At 39.5% G+C, this 12,325-nt stretch overlaps 1 long non-coding RNA gene across 2 annotated transcripts in view; it reads left to right on the forward strand.

The window, feature by feature from the left end:
* Positions 1-12,325, forward strand: part of LOC123289855 (uncharacterized) — an 83,388-nt gene that overhangs the window by 13,740 nt on the left and 57,323 nt on the right. Inside the window, exon 1 of one of the 2 annotated variants that reach the window (XR_006534105.2) lies at positions 615-718. The exons of the other annotated variant lie outside the window; for it this stretch is intronic. This is a non-coding gene — a long non-coding RNA (uncharacterized lncRNA). Of the gene's footprint in view, positions 1-614; positions 719-12,325 lie in introns of those variants that run through there. 2 annotated transcript variants of the gene reach the window in all.

Consider the following 12,325-nt stretch of genomic DNA (forward strand, 5'->3'; position numbering starts at 1 on the left):
AGTACCGGTCCCTTACATGCTGTTCTAAATTGTAACTATTTTAGGGAAAGATTTATAATTGTGTGTGAGTATTTACATTAGGAATTTGTTTCATATTAGAGTAACAACTGCCACCACAAATAAGCTGCAAAATTTCAGTTGCATAACACAGTGGGTTTTCCTGGGCTATAGGCAGATGACTTTCTTCCATGTGGTAATTTGGACCCAGACTCCTCCCATCTTGTGGCTCTACCATCTTGTAGAGTCTCAAAGTCCTTTGCATGAAGCCAGTGGAAGGGGGAAGACTATAAGGAGAAAGCACACTCACTTATTTAAATTGTCATTAGATAACACAAAAATGTGATCTTTTACCTTATAAAATAAAGGAATAATATAAATAATTAGATTTTTTTGGCATTCTTAGAATGATGATAAACCCAAAACTACTATGATAGTTTTTTATGTTTACCAAACTTGGGACAAAAAGCCTTGACAAATTTATTTATTCTTTTTGTGAGGAAGATTGGCCCTGAGCTAACATCTGTTGCCAATCTTCCTCTTTTTGCTTGAAGAAGATAGTCCATGAGCTAACATCTGTGCCAATCTTCCTCTCTTTTGTATGTGGGATGCTGCCACAGCATGGCTTGATGAGTGTTATGTAGGTCTGCGCCCAGGATCTGAACCTGTGAACCCTGGGCCACCAAAGTGGAGTGCACAAACTTAACCACTACCCCACCAGGTCAGTCCAAACCTTGACAAATTTAAAGAGAAGTTTGCTTTTCCTAAATTAACTATATATAAGTAAAATGTGTTAACATGTGTTTCAATGCTGGCATACCATTCAAGTTCAAAAAATGCTCATGTTCAAGAACAAAGACTGGAAAAATACCTATCTATAAATTGGTTGCATTTGTAGGTTTCAAGAGCTTTGTCAATCAGAAATAATCATAATACACTTTGTCATAAAAATGAAAAGGCCCTGGAGTTTGTCACTGTCCTCACTATTTATTATGTGCCCTTATTTCCAGGATAATCACTGACCAAATCCTTAAAAATTAACTTTGTAGTATGCCTCAGTAAAGGATTCCACTCTCCTCCATGGTTTTATTGTAGTCAGTATAATAAATTGACCAGAACCATTTAGTCTTATTACCCATAGGTTTCCCTAAAGCCTCTGCTATAAGTGGAAGATCAGGAATTCAGACTTCTGGAAGTAATAGCAAGAGAATTGGTATCAGAAATACTTGACTATTGATAATACAGGGACTACATTGGTGGGTACTGCTGTGATATATGGATCTTGTGTAATATACAAGGAGTATATTTATGGGTTCCTGTGACTGAGTCAGGATTTCTGGGATGATTTGGGTCCCATAGCAGGAGACAGGGTGAAGTGGGTGGCTTCTGCCCGAGACCACCAGAAACAGTAACCCAGGGGCTTTATCACTGGACAGGTATAAATAAGTCTCCTCTAATTATTACCTCCACCTTACAGCTAAGGACACTGAGCCTCATAAAATGTAAGGAACTTGCAAAAATCATTGGTTATTGAGTGGCAGGACAGAGGAGTAGAGGGCTGTGGTTTGTCTGATGCCAATTTTGGTTTGTGGTGTTAGCTTTTTAATTGCTGCAAGCGCAGAAGAAGAAAGCCTGATGGCTGGTTCATGAGAGACTGGAAAGGATTTCACTGGGGGGAATACTTTCGTGTCCAGAAGTTGGTTTGAAGGTTCCTGAAACCCACCTCAGGGGCTTTGCCTTTTTGTGTCCCTTCTGGTGAGAGTGTGAAACAGGTTAAGGAATGGGGTTCTCTCATCTCTGCTTGTATGCTTCCAAGGGCACCCTGGCTCATAGGCCAGTCTGACTCTCTTTCACATGAACTTGGGATCGTTATTCTTTGGTTCTGCCTTTTGAATGCAAAGGAAGGTGTGCTTGCCTCATTATGATAATGCAAACAGGATGTTCTTAAAGCCAAAGGACCAACATCACCAGCCTCAGTCACTTACACTAAATTTGTCACCTGCAGTATGTTAAGCTTCTCATGGAGAAACACCAGCAAAGACAGTTTCTACATATTTTAGATGACAGAGATGATGACAAGCAACAACAATGGTGACAGCAGCGGCAACAACAATAGCAACAACTAATGCTTGTAAAATACTTCCTGTATACCAGGCATTGTTCTAAGCCAGGAGTGAAGATAGCTCTCTACCTGGCTAGGTGATGGGGTCTGAATTTTAATTCCAGCCACATTGTGATATTCCAAAAGACATTGGATGAATTCTTCAAGTAGGATGTCTGTGGCCAGTGTTTGAACAGTGGTTGAGACATCCTCTTAAGTCAGACTGCTTATTTTCTGATGACTCATGGACCTTTCAGTGGTGTCTGAGCACAGTTCTGCTCAATGTCTCTATTCCAATCATGACAGTTACAGAAAAAGGATGTGTATCAGGTCAGAAGCCCTGAGCCAAGGCAGAGGAACCCTACCATGGAAGGTCTTGCCCTGGGTGATTCGTGATTGCTGGTTCTGCTTGTCATCTTCATTGCTGCAGGGACTTTACTGGCAGGTCATCCAATGCCTTAGAGTCTGGCTCTTCATCTCAATTCATGCTTTCCTTATCTCCTTTTGTTTTGATTATCCTTGAGTTGCAAATATTCCTTGATTTTGTATATTTACTGGGTAGTCTAGGAAGAAGAAACAAAAAAGTAATCTCTTGCACAGCATTTTTCAGTTGATATTCATTTGTCACTATAACCTAGAGGAGAATGGCACAGACAGAGTTTTACTCTCCATTTTCCACATAGGGAAACTGAGTCAAATAAGCAATAACTAGTGAAGACAGTTATAGAAACTAGGCCTGCTGACTTCAGGTGCAGTGCTCTTTCCTGCCATATCATTAATGTTAAAATGTTTTAAACTCTTCATCTTTTTCTTTTCACATAGTCTCTTACGTATGTTTACATTATTATCCATTTACAACTCAAGGCAGCAAAGATCCATTGAGTGCTGGCTGTATAGAAGATTCTGGGGGATATAGAACAATAATGCAAATTCTTCAAGCCTGTAATTTGGTGGGAGTGGAGGTGGAGACAGGATAATATCGGCTACTCTATTCAGTGCCTCAAGTCCAACCTTCAGAGGATTGAAATTAGGCTTGATTTTAGATTTGCTTCTCTTACATCCCTTTCTTTCATTATTATTTATCTTGTGAGTATCTGTTCATCTATCTGAGATCAAGTCAGATGACAGAAGAACTTCTGAGAAGAAGATCCTGCTGACAAACGACTTTGTCTCTTTCCCTAGCCTTGATCCAAAGTGAGGGGCAAGTGGCAATTGAGATTGAGGTGGGTCTTAAACTCGGAAAAGTAAAATAATTATTCATTAATATTTCAATACAGCTTGATGACCTATTGAGAAAACTCTGAGCTTTGTTTTTCACTGCTTCCAACTCATGATGAAAGAACAGAATGAATGTTCACCCTCTGTAGTATAGACTGCCTGTTGCCTTCCCCAATATCTAATCTGGCCTTATGGGATTAAGACTACATTTTCCAACTTCCTTCATAACTAGTCTGACTGTGTGACTATGTACTGGCCAATGAGATGTAATGGAAGATTGTGGCAGCCCTGGGGAATCTTGAAAGGCATCTGGCAGATACTCTTTACCGTCTTCCGTATGGTCAATGCACAAGCAGTTGTCTTAGGTCATGAGATAGTATGCTAAAGCTGGTGGAGCATTAAGATAGAAGCCTCCATACCAGCTCTGGGGGCTATCTTAGAACTTCTTTTAAGGGGAATAAAATAAAAATTTGTCTTTTTTGGGCCATTGTTGTTTGGGTATTTATGTCACAAACAGCTGAGCCCAATTCTAGCTGAATCCCCCCCACTCTACCACTTTTAGGAATGTCCTAAAGCCTGGGTTTTATTTGTTCCCTGAGAAAGACAGTCCAGATCTTTTTGTGTTTCTAAGGCCTGGGGTCTGTCCATCTACAAGGACAAACTATCAAACACCATTATGAGAGATAGCAAAGCAGGTATAAATAACTTTTTTTTTGTTTGAGAGATGGGAAGGGAAAAGACTTAAGAGGAAAATTAAAGGAATTCTGGGATAGTGGATGGATACTTGAGGGCTGGGAAAGAAATTGGTGTTTATAGTTTTCAGTTAGTAGTGGACGTGTGATCTCACTGAAAAGCAATGCCTCCATGGATGCAGGAATCTCACATGGAGATGGCCACATGCGTGTCCATGTAGACTGGGCACTAGATGCTATAGTCTTGGGAGCTTCAGTTAGGATCCCCATGGCTGAGCTTGGGATGAAGGGGGAACTATGGGTGGAGCCATTTCCTTCACCATAGATTGACACCACCAGTGGCCAAAATAGAATACCAGGCTCTGTCCCATTTTTCTGGACCTCATGGCTCTAGATTTCTTGTTTGAAAGAATGGAAGGGGAGATAATCCAAGAAGATGACTTTTATTGGATTTCTCAAAAAACTTATTCTGTGGGGGTATTAAGCTAGTTGTGATTCATTTTTAAACACAAAGAAACGTTGTATTGCTCGCCCCTCATGGAGTAATTCATACCATTAGTGTAGGATGGAATGTTCGTGACTTCCTTTTACTTTTCACTCAAAGTTCACAGGGTATTTCTCCATTCACAGTGTACATCTTGTTTCAACATGCCAAGTGCCAAAACATTTAGGTTAAACTTCTGTAGCAGGAGATTAATTATTTAATAAAATCAACAGATAAATTGAACTTATACTTTGTGTCAGGCACTATTATAGGGTGTTGAGATTAATCAGAGAACAAAGACAAGTCCCTGCCCTCTTGGAGCTTCCCTTCTAGCTGGTGGACAGACAATAAACACAATATATTCCTAAATAGAATTTGCTAGAGAGTGATTTAGTAGGAGTCTCAGAGTGAAGAGACACAACGTACTTTTGTTTCCTGGTTACATTAAACCCAGAGAGAGGCGAATCTGTCTGTGTTAGTGAAAATTTACCAAATGAGAGAGTGCAATCCAGTGCATTGTAAGAGAATGGCCCTTTGTAAGCTTACATTGAGAATTCCTGAAATTGGCCAAAACAGTACTCTGAGGTATTACTGAAAACTCTGCCAAAAGTAGCAGATTTGAGGAGCAGACATCTGATCTCAAACATTTTGCAGCTTATAAACAGAGAAGCGCATTGACAAGAGGTAAAGACATTAAAAATACAACACATGAATGAATTTCTTGCTTTCCTGAGGCTAAGAACTGTGGTGAACTTGGGGTGTTAGTGACAGTCTCCAAGGACAGAGATTCATTTCTGTTGGCCTTTGAAATTTTTCCTGTTACAGCAAACTTCCTGAAATGTGTGCAGATTGAGAACACTTTCATCTGTTAGGCTAAGAATGATTATATTGTGTATTGGCTTTAATGTAGGTCAGTGTCCGTACAGACTGGGGATGGCTTGGCAGCTCCTGTTGAGATGGATCTGCTGGATTTGGAGTCTTGATTTCAGCAGGTGGCTCTGAGGGAAGGGCCCTAAGGAGTAGACAATTAGGTGTTATCAGAAAAGATAGAATCATTATAAAGTGCGAGGATGTAGAGCAAAGTTTAAGGGTCCCTGGCCATTTTGTAAAATGGAGGATAGAAGGACTGGAAAAGGGGAGAGCTGGGAAGCCATTATTTAATATGTGCAGAGTTGAGTGGGGCCAGGCCAGGGAGGGTGTTCAAGGGATTTGTGGGGCAAGGAAGGCTAGAAATGACCTTGGCATTGGGAGGAGGTGACTCTGGGGGGAAGGAGTGTTTTTTTGAGGAGGATTAGCCTGAGCTAACATCTGCTGCCAATCCTCCTCTTTTTGCTGAGGAAGACTGGCCCTAAGCTAACATCTGTGCCCATCTAACTCGACTTTTTTATATGTGGGACGCCTACCACAGCATGGCTTGCCAAGCAGTGCCATGTCTTCACCTGGGATCCGAAGTGGCAAACCCTGGGCCTCCAAAGCGGAACATGCGAACTTAACCGCTGCGCCACCGGGCCGGCCCCAGGAGTTTTGACTTGGAACTGAGAGCTAAGTATAAGGACTAATGAAGAATCTTTAGGGGCTTCTGTAGTTCACAGGCTGACTTTGCACATTGCCATAAAAGGGCAATTTAATCCATGCCTGAAGGGTAAAAAATTACCTGCTAAAGCATATGCCATGCTTTGGCTGTGATGCTGCTGTTCTAAAGAGAGATGTTGACTTTACCCTGAATACGGGTATCCCAGGATATAAATGCTCCGGCATGGGCTGACTGCATGGAGTAGGCAGTCAAAATTGGTTTTGGAATTTTGGATTCAATGTAGCCATTCAATCAAAGCTGCAATTCAATGGCTCCCTCACCTTTTGGTTATTTTGTCCTCCACTGAGAAATCAGAATTACGTGTTCTCCTGGCATAATATATGAAAAGTTAGATTAAAACCCACAGATTTTTTGTTGTCACTTTGTGTGTGTATATAGTTATAGTTATATGTGGTATATAGCTATACTATATAATCCGTAATACATATAGTGATATCTATAGTATATACAGCTATATATATATATAGTTATATACGTATAGTTATATAACTATAACTACGTATACAACACAGTGGCAGGAAATACATATGGTTATATATGTATATGTATATATATGTTGTATGTATATATAACTATATATTTATATATAAAATATATAGTGTTTTATAACTAAAACATTTCGTGTACTTTTAAAAAAGATTCATTTTACCCTTTAAAGAAGCTAAACTTACAATTTGGAAGTGCTATCACTAAGAGGCAGCTGCCTTGTGTTTGAGCCACAGAATTTTAATTTTTCCCAATTCAGATGAGGTTTTCTGTTCAACCATCAGAATAGTTTTCCTTATCTCTCTCGCAATCAGTAAAGATATGTGTGTATGCATACACACACATAAACACCTAGAGATATATGTGCGCTCTTATATACACACACATACATATTCATATATACACCTTTAAAAAAACCATTTGAACCTTGGAAACATTGAAAAAAATAGCCTCACTATGTTTAAATACTGTACTTTAGAGTAATTTTCTAATGAAATAATTTGGCACATTTTTCACTAAAAACTTTTATCTGTCACCACTTTTTCTAATTTTAATATATTTCACACCCAGACATGGATTATCAAATTTGATTTAAAGTTCACCCTGTTTCTCTTCCTGGGGTGCTTTCATGACTCTGGGACCTCAAGCTCTTGGATCAAAGCTTTGCGACATCTCAGCAGCTGTCTTAACTACTCTAGAGAGAGCAGTTTGAGTCCTTCCAAGCTCATCAAAGAGAAGGTGTGAGTCTGTCTTCCTCGCACCCCTGCTCTCAGAACATCTGCTTCCTGTCTTCCATATGCAGTAGCCTAATGGGAAGAAAGTGCTGTGATAGAGGGCGATTCTGTTGAGGGGATAAATGCCCCCCTGACCAGATCTTCTTCAGTCCTCAAAGGTCTTCTTTCCCTCTTGCTTTTGCTAAGGTTGAGAGCAGTTGATTGATCACAGTGTACCGGCAGGGTGCTGGGTAAGGAGTCAGGTGATCTTAGTGACAGTCCAACTCTGCCGTGAGGTAGCTGTGTCACTTTGGGCAAATCATGGGTTCTCTGATTCTCCATTTCTTCATCTATAAAATGAGACACTGGGATATTATGACCTTAACTTTCTTTAAAATTCTGTGGTACTAATCCATTCCTGATACCCTTCTTATCATATTGATCTTATATATATAGTGATTTTTTCCCCCAACTTATAGCTAACTTCAGTCCTAATCATTACCTTGGTTTACAATCTTTTCCTTATAAAGACTGAAATTACAAGATACCTGCTTATAATTAAAACCCTTGGAACAAATTTAAACAGCCAATTCAGTCAAATTTTATTTTATTTTATTTTTGTTCTAGATTATTCTAGTGAAGAGTCTTTAATCAGATATTTTTTGAAAAGTTGCCTTTACACATTAATGTACTACAGTGTTGAGAACTTGTTCATAGGCATTCACTATAATGTTACAAACTGCCCTTTGAAATGAAAAATCTAAAGTCATATGACTTATAACAGAGTGGTTATTACTATGTTTTTTTGCAGGGAAAGATTCTCCCTGAACTAACATCTGTTGCCAACTTTCCTCTTTTTTTTTTCGCTCCTCAATACCTGAGTGCATGCTTGTATATCCTAGTATAAGTTGTTCTAGTTCTTCTATGTGAGCCGCAGCACAGCATGGCAACTGACAGGTGGGTGGTGTGATTCTGTGATCCGTAAGCGAACCTGGGCTGCCGAATCAGTGAGTGCCGAACTTTAACCACTAGGCCATTAGAGCTTGCTCCTGTGTGCTTATTTTAATAAATGCAAACGTGATTTTCCAAGAAAGCATGTTAGTTGGACAGAATAAAGAAAGTCCTGAGAGAGTTTCTGGCTGGAGTGGAGTTGAGGACATGGGAGAGGGTAAGGGCTGCTGGGGAGAGTGGACCGAGGCCAACAGAGATTGGCAGAGAAAAAGGAGCCCTCAAAGAAAACTAAGAAACAAGAGGTGGACACAGGCAGAAGAGCCTCTAGTCAGAGAGACAAGGAGGGAGAAGCTTTCAAAAAGAGAGGAAGTGGTCAGTAGTGCAAAATGTTATAAGGAGGCAAAATAAATAAGGATTTAAAAGGATCTTTTGCTTGGAAGAAATCCACTCAAGCTACAGTAATTGGGGTTTATTTTAAGGATACTTTATGGAATTTCAGGTAAATTTGAGAACAAAAAGCAAACACAACTGGACCACAAAAAGACTGGCTGCTGGGATCTGGAAAGCCACCAGGAGCAAAGCTATTTCCTCTACCCCTTTCCCGGGGGCCCTCCCTGGGCAGCTGCTTCATTATTTGTTTTCAGCCAATACCTTTCTCTGTAGTTTCTATGTGGCCACAGTGGCCTCCTAGGTCCATTGCCTCCCCACCAACTGCCAAATTTCCTTCAATCTTAGTTCAAATTTGTGAGAGACAGAACCTAGCCAAGCTCTTCTTTTTGAGCCTGTACACACAACTCACAAATTTCTGGCCCCTCCCATGGGTTGGCTGCCATTTTCTTTTCATTGTGGAAATAATATTGGCTTACAATAGTATATAACTTTCAGGTGTGCATCGTTGTATTTCGATTTCTGTGTAGATTATATCGTGTTTATCACCCAAAGAATAATTACAATCCATCACCACACATGCCTAATCACCCCTTCTGCCCTCCCCCCTGTCCCCTTCCCCTCTGGTAACCACCGCTCCAATCTCTGTTGCTATGTTTGTTTGTCATTGTTTTTATTTTCTACTTATGAGTGAGATCATACGGTATTTGACTTTCTCCCTCCAACTTATTTCGCCTAGGATAATACTCTGAAGGTCCATCCATTTTTGTCACAAATGGCCAGATTTCATTGTTTCTTATGGCTGAGTAGTGTTCCATTATGTATATATAGCACATCTTCTTTATCCATTCGTCCCTTGATGGGCACCTAGGTTGCTTCCAAGTCTTGGCTATTGTGAATAATGCTGCAATGAAAATAGGGGTGCATGTATCTTTATGCATTCATGTTTTCATGTTCTTTGGATAAATACCCAGCAGTGGAATAGCTGGATCGTATGGTAGCTCTATTCTTTTTTTTTCCTTTTATTTTTGTGAGGAAGATTGGCCCTGAGCTAACATCTATTGCCAGTCTCCCTCTTTTTTTGCTTGAGGAAGACTGTTGCTCAGCTAACATCTGTGTCAATCTTCCTCTATTTTATGTGGGATGCTGCCACAGCTTGGCTTAATGAGTGGTACTAGGTCCATGTCTGGGATCCAAACCTGTGAACCCTGGGCCACCAAAGCAGAGTGTGTGAACTCAACCGCTATGCCACTGGGCTGGTCCCTATTCTTAAATTTTTGAGGAATCACCATACTGTTTTCCATAGTGGCTGCACCAGTTTGCACTCCCACCAGCTGTATATGAGAGTTCCCTTTTCTCCACATCCTCTCCAACACTTGTTATTTCCTGTCTTGTTAATTGTAGCCATTCTGAGAGGAGTGAGGCGATATCTCATTGTGGTTTTGATTTGCATTTCCCTGATAGCTAGAGATGTTGAACATCTTTTCATAAGCGTGTTGACCATCTATATATCTTCTTTGGAGAAATGTCTGTTCAAATCATTTGCCAATTTGTAAACCGGGTTGTTAGCTTTCTTTGTTGTTGAGATGTATGAGTTCTCTCTATATTTTGGATATTAACCCCTTATCAGATATATGGTTTGAAAATATCTTCTCCCAGTTGTTAGGTTGTCTTTTCGTTTTGTTGATGGTTTCCTTTGCTGTGCAGAAGGTTTTTAGTTTGATGTAGTCCCATGTGTTTATTTTTTCTATTGTTTCCCTTGCCCAGTCAGACATGGTACTTGAAAATATGCTGCTAAGACCGATGTTGAAGAGTGTACTGCCTATGTTTTCTTCTAGAAGTTATGTGGTTTCAGGTCTTACATTAAAGTCTTTAATCCATTTTGATTGATTTTTGTGCATGGTATAAGATAATGGTCTACTTTCATTCTTTTGCATGTGGCTTTCCAGTTTTCCCAGCACCATTTATTGAAGAGACTTTCTTTTTTTCAGTGTATGCTATTGGCTCCCTTGTCAAAAATTAGCTGTCCATAGATCTGTGGGTTTATTTCTGGGCTCTCAATTCTGTTCCATTGATCTATGTGTCAGTTTTTGTGCCAGTACCATCCTGTTTTGGTTACTATAGCTTTGCAGTATATTTTGAAATCAGGGTGTGTGATACCTCCAGCTTTGTTCTTTTTCTCAGGATTCCTTTGGCTGTTTGAGGTCTTTTGTTGTTTCACATAAATTTTAGGATTCTTTGTTGTATTTCTGTGAAAAATAATGTTGGAACTCTGATAGGGATTCCATTGAATCTGTAGATTGCTTTAGGAAGTATGGACATTTTAACTATGTTAATTCTTCCAAGCCAAGAGCACAGAATATCTCTACATTTCTTTGTGTATTCTTCAGTTTCTTTCAACAATGTTTTATAGTTTTCAGTGTACAGATCTTTTACCTCTTTGGTTAAGTTTGTTCCTAGGTATTTATTCTTTTTGTTGCAATTGTAAATGGGATTGTATTCTTAATTTCTCTTTTTGCTAGTTGGTTGTTAGTGTATAGAAATGTAACTGATTTTTGTATGTTTGATTTTGTATCCTGTAACTTATCACATTCATTGATTATTTCTTGAACTTTTTTGGTGGATTCTTTAGGGTTTTCTATATATAATGTCATGTCATCTGCAAATACTGACAGTTTCACTTCTTGTTTTCCAATTTGCATCCCTTTTGATTCTTTTTCTTGCCTGATTGCTCTGGCTAGGACTTTCAATACTAGGTTAAATAAGAGTGGTGACAGTGGCCATCCTCGTCTGGTTCCTGTTCTTAGAGAGATAGCTTTTACTTTTAAATTAGGTGTCTTTTCCTGGTTAATCAGTTGTGACTGGGCTGAAGAGTTGCTTGTGGGGAATCTCATGGCAGAGAGAACATCAAGCTCTACTTGACGGAGCCTGTGGGCCATACATAGCATAGCAGGTTCATTCACAAGGGGTTTGGACTGGCTACTTTAAGTCAGAAAGAGAAATTTCTCAGCAGGTAAATTGATCAACATGTCCAGTACAGGGTCCATTTGGTTTAGGTACTGCATTGCACATATAATTTTGGGAAGAATGCTTTCAATAAAATGATATAGTGTGGCAATCAGATTATAATGGAATGAAGAATGAATGGGAGGTGTACAAGTGAATGCAATCTGTTTAGACTATATATTTCAGGTAGAGCAGTGGGAATTTTCATATGAGGTAAAGAAATAAAGATGGAAGCTAAAGGAAGTATATAGAGCTGATAAAGGACATTTTTAAAAGATTAAAAATATAGGAGTAATTTTAGCAAATTTTTTGTTTTGCTGAATGGAATGAAGGAAAGATTGAAGATAGAGAAATGGAGAGAATGATCGATGGAGCAGGTTTTCAAAGGATAGAGAGCAAGTGGAAGGATACATCTGAGATGGCAGGAGAGACAGCACATTTGGTGAAGTAGCAGGAAAGTATATCAGGGAGAATAGGCTAGATTATGCTGCAATAACAAACACCTCTAAAATCTTAGTGGTTTTTAAAAAAAGGCTTAATTCTCACTCAGGTTACGTGTCTACTTTTCTTTGCTCATCATAGTTGTCCTGATGGAGCTCAAATATTTCTGGTTTCTCTGTCGGAGAGGAAGAGAGCTCTGGAGGGTCTCCCATTGGCAATTAAATGCTCTGACCCCAAAGCAACACATGATTTCCC

This window comes from Equus asinus, chromosome 9, assembly GCF_041296235.1.
Source record: "Equus asinus isolate D_3611 breed Donkey chromosome 9, EquAss-T2T_v2, whole genome shotgun sequence".
In the NCBI taxonomy this organism is placed as follows: domain Eukaryota; kingdom Metazoa; phylum Chordata; class Mammalia; order Perissodactyla; family Equidae; genus Equus; species Equus asinus.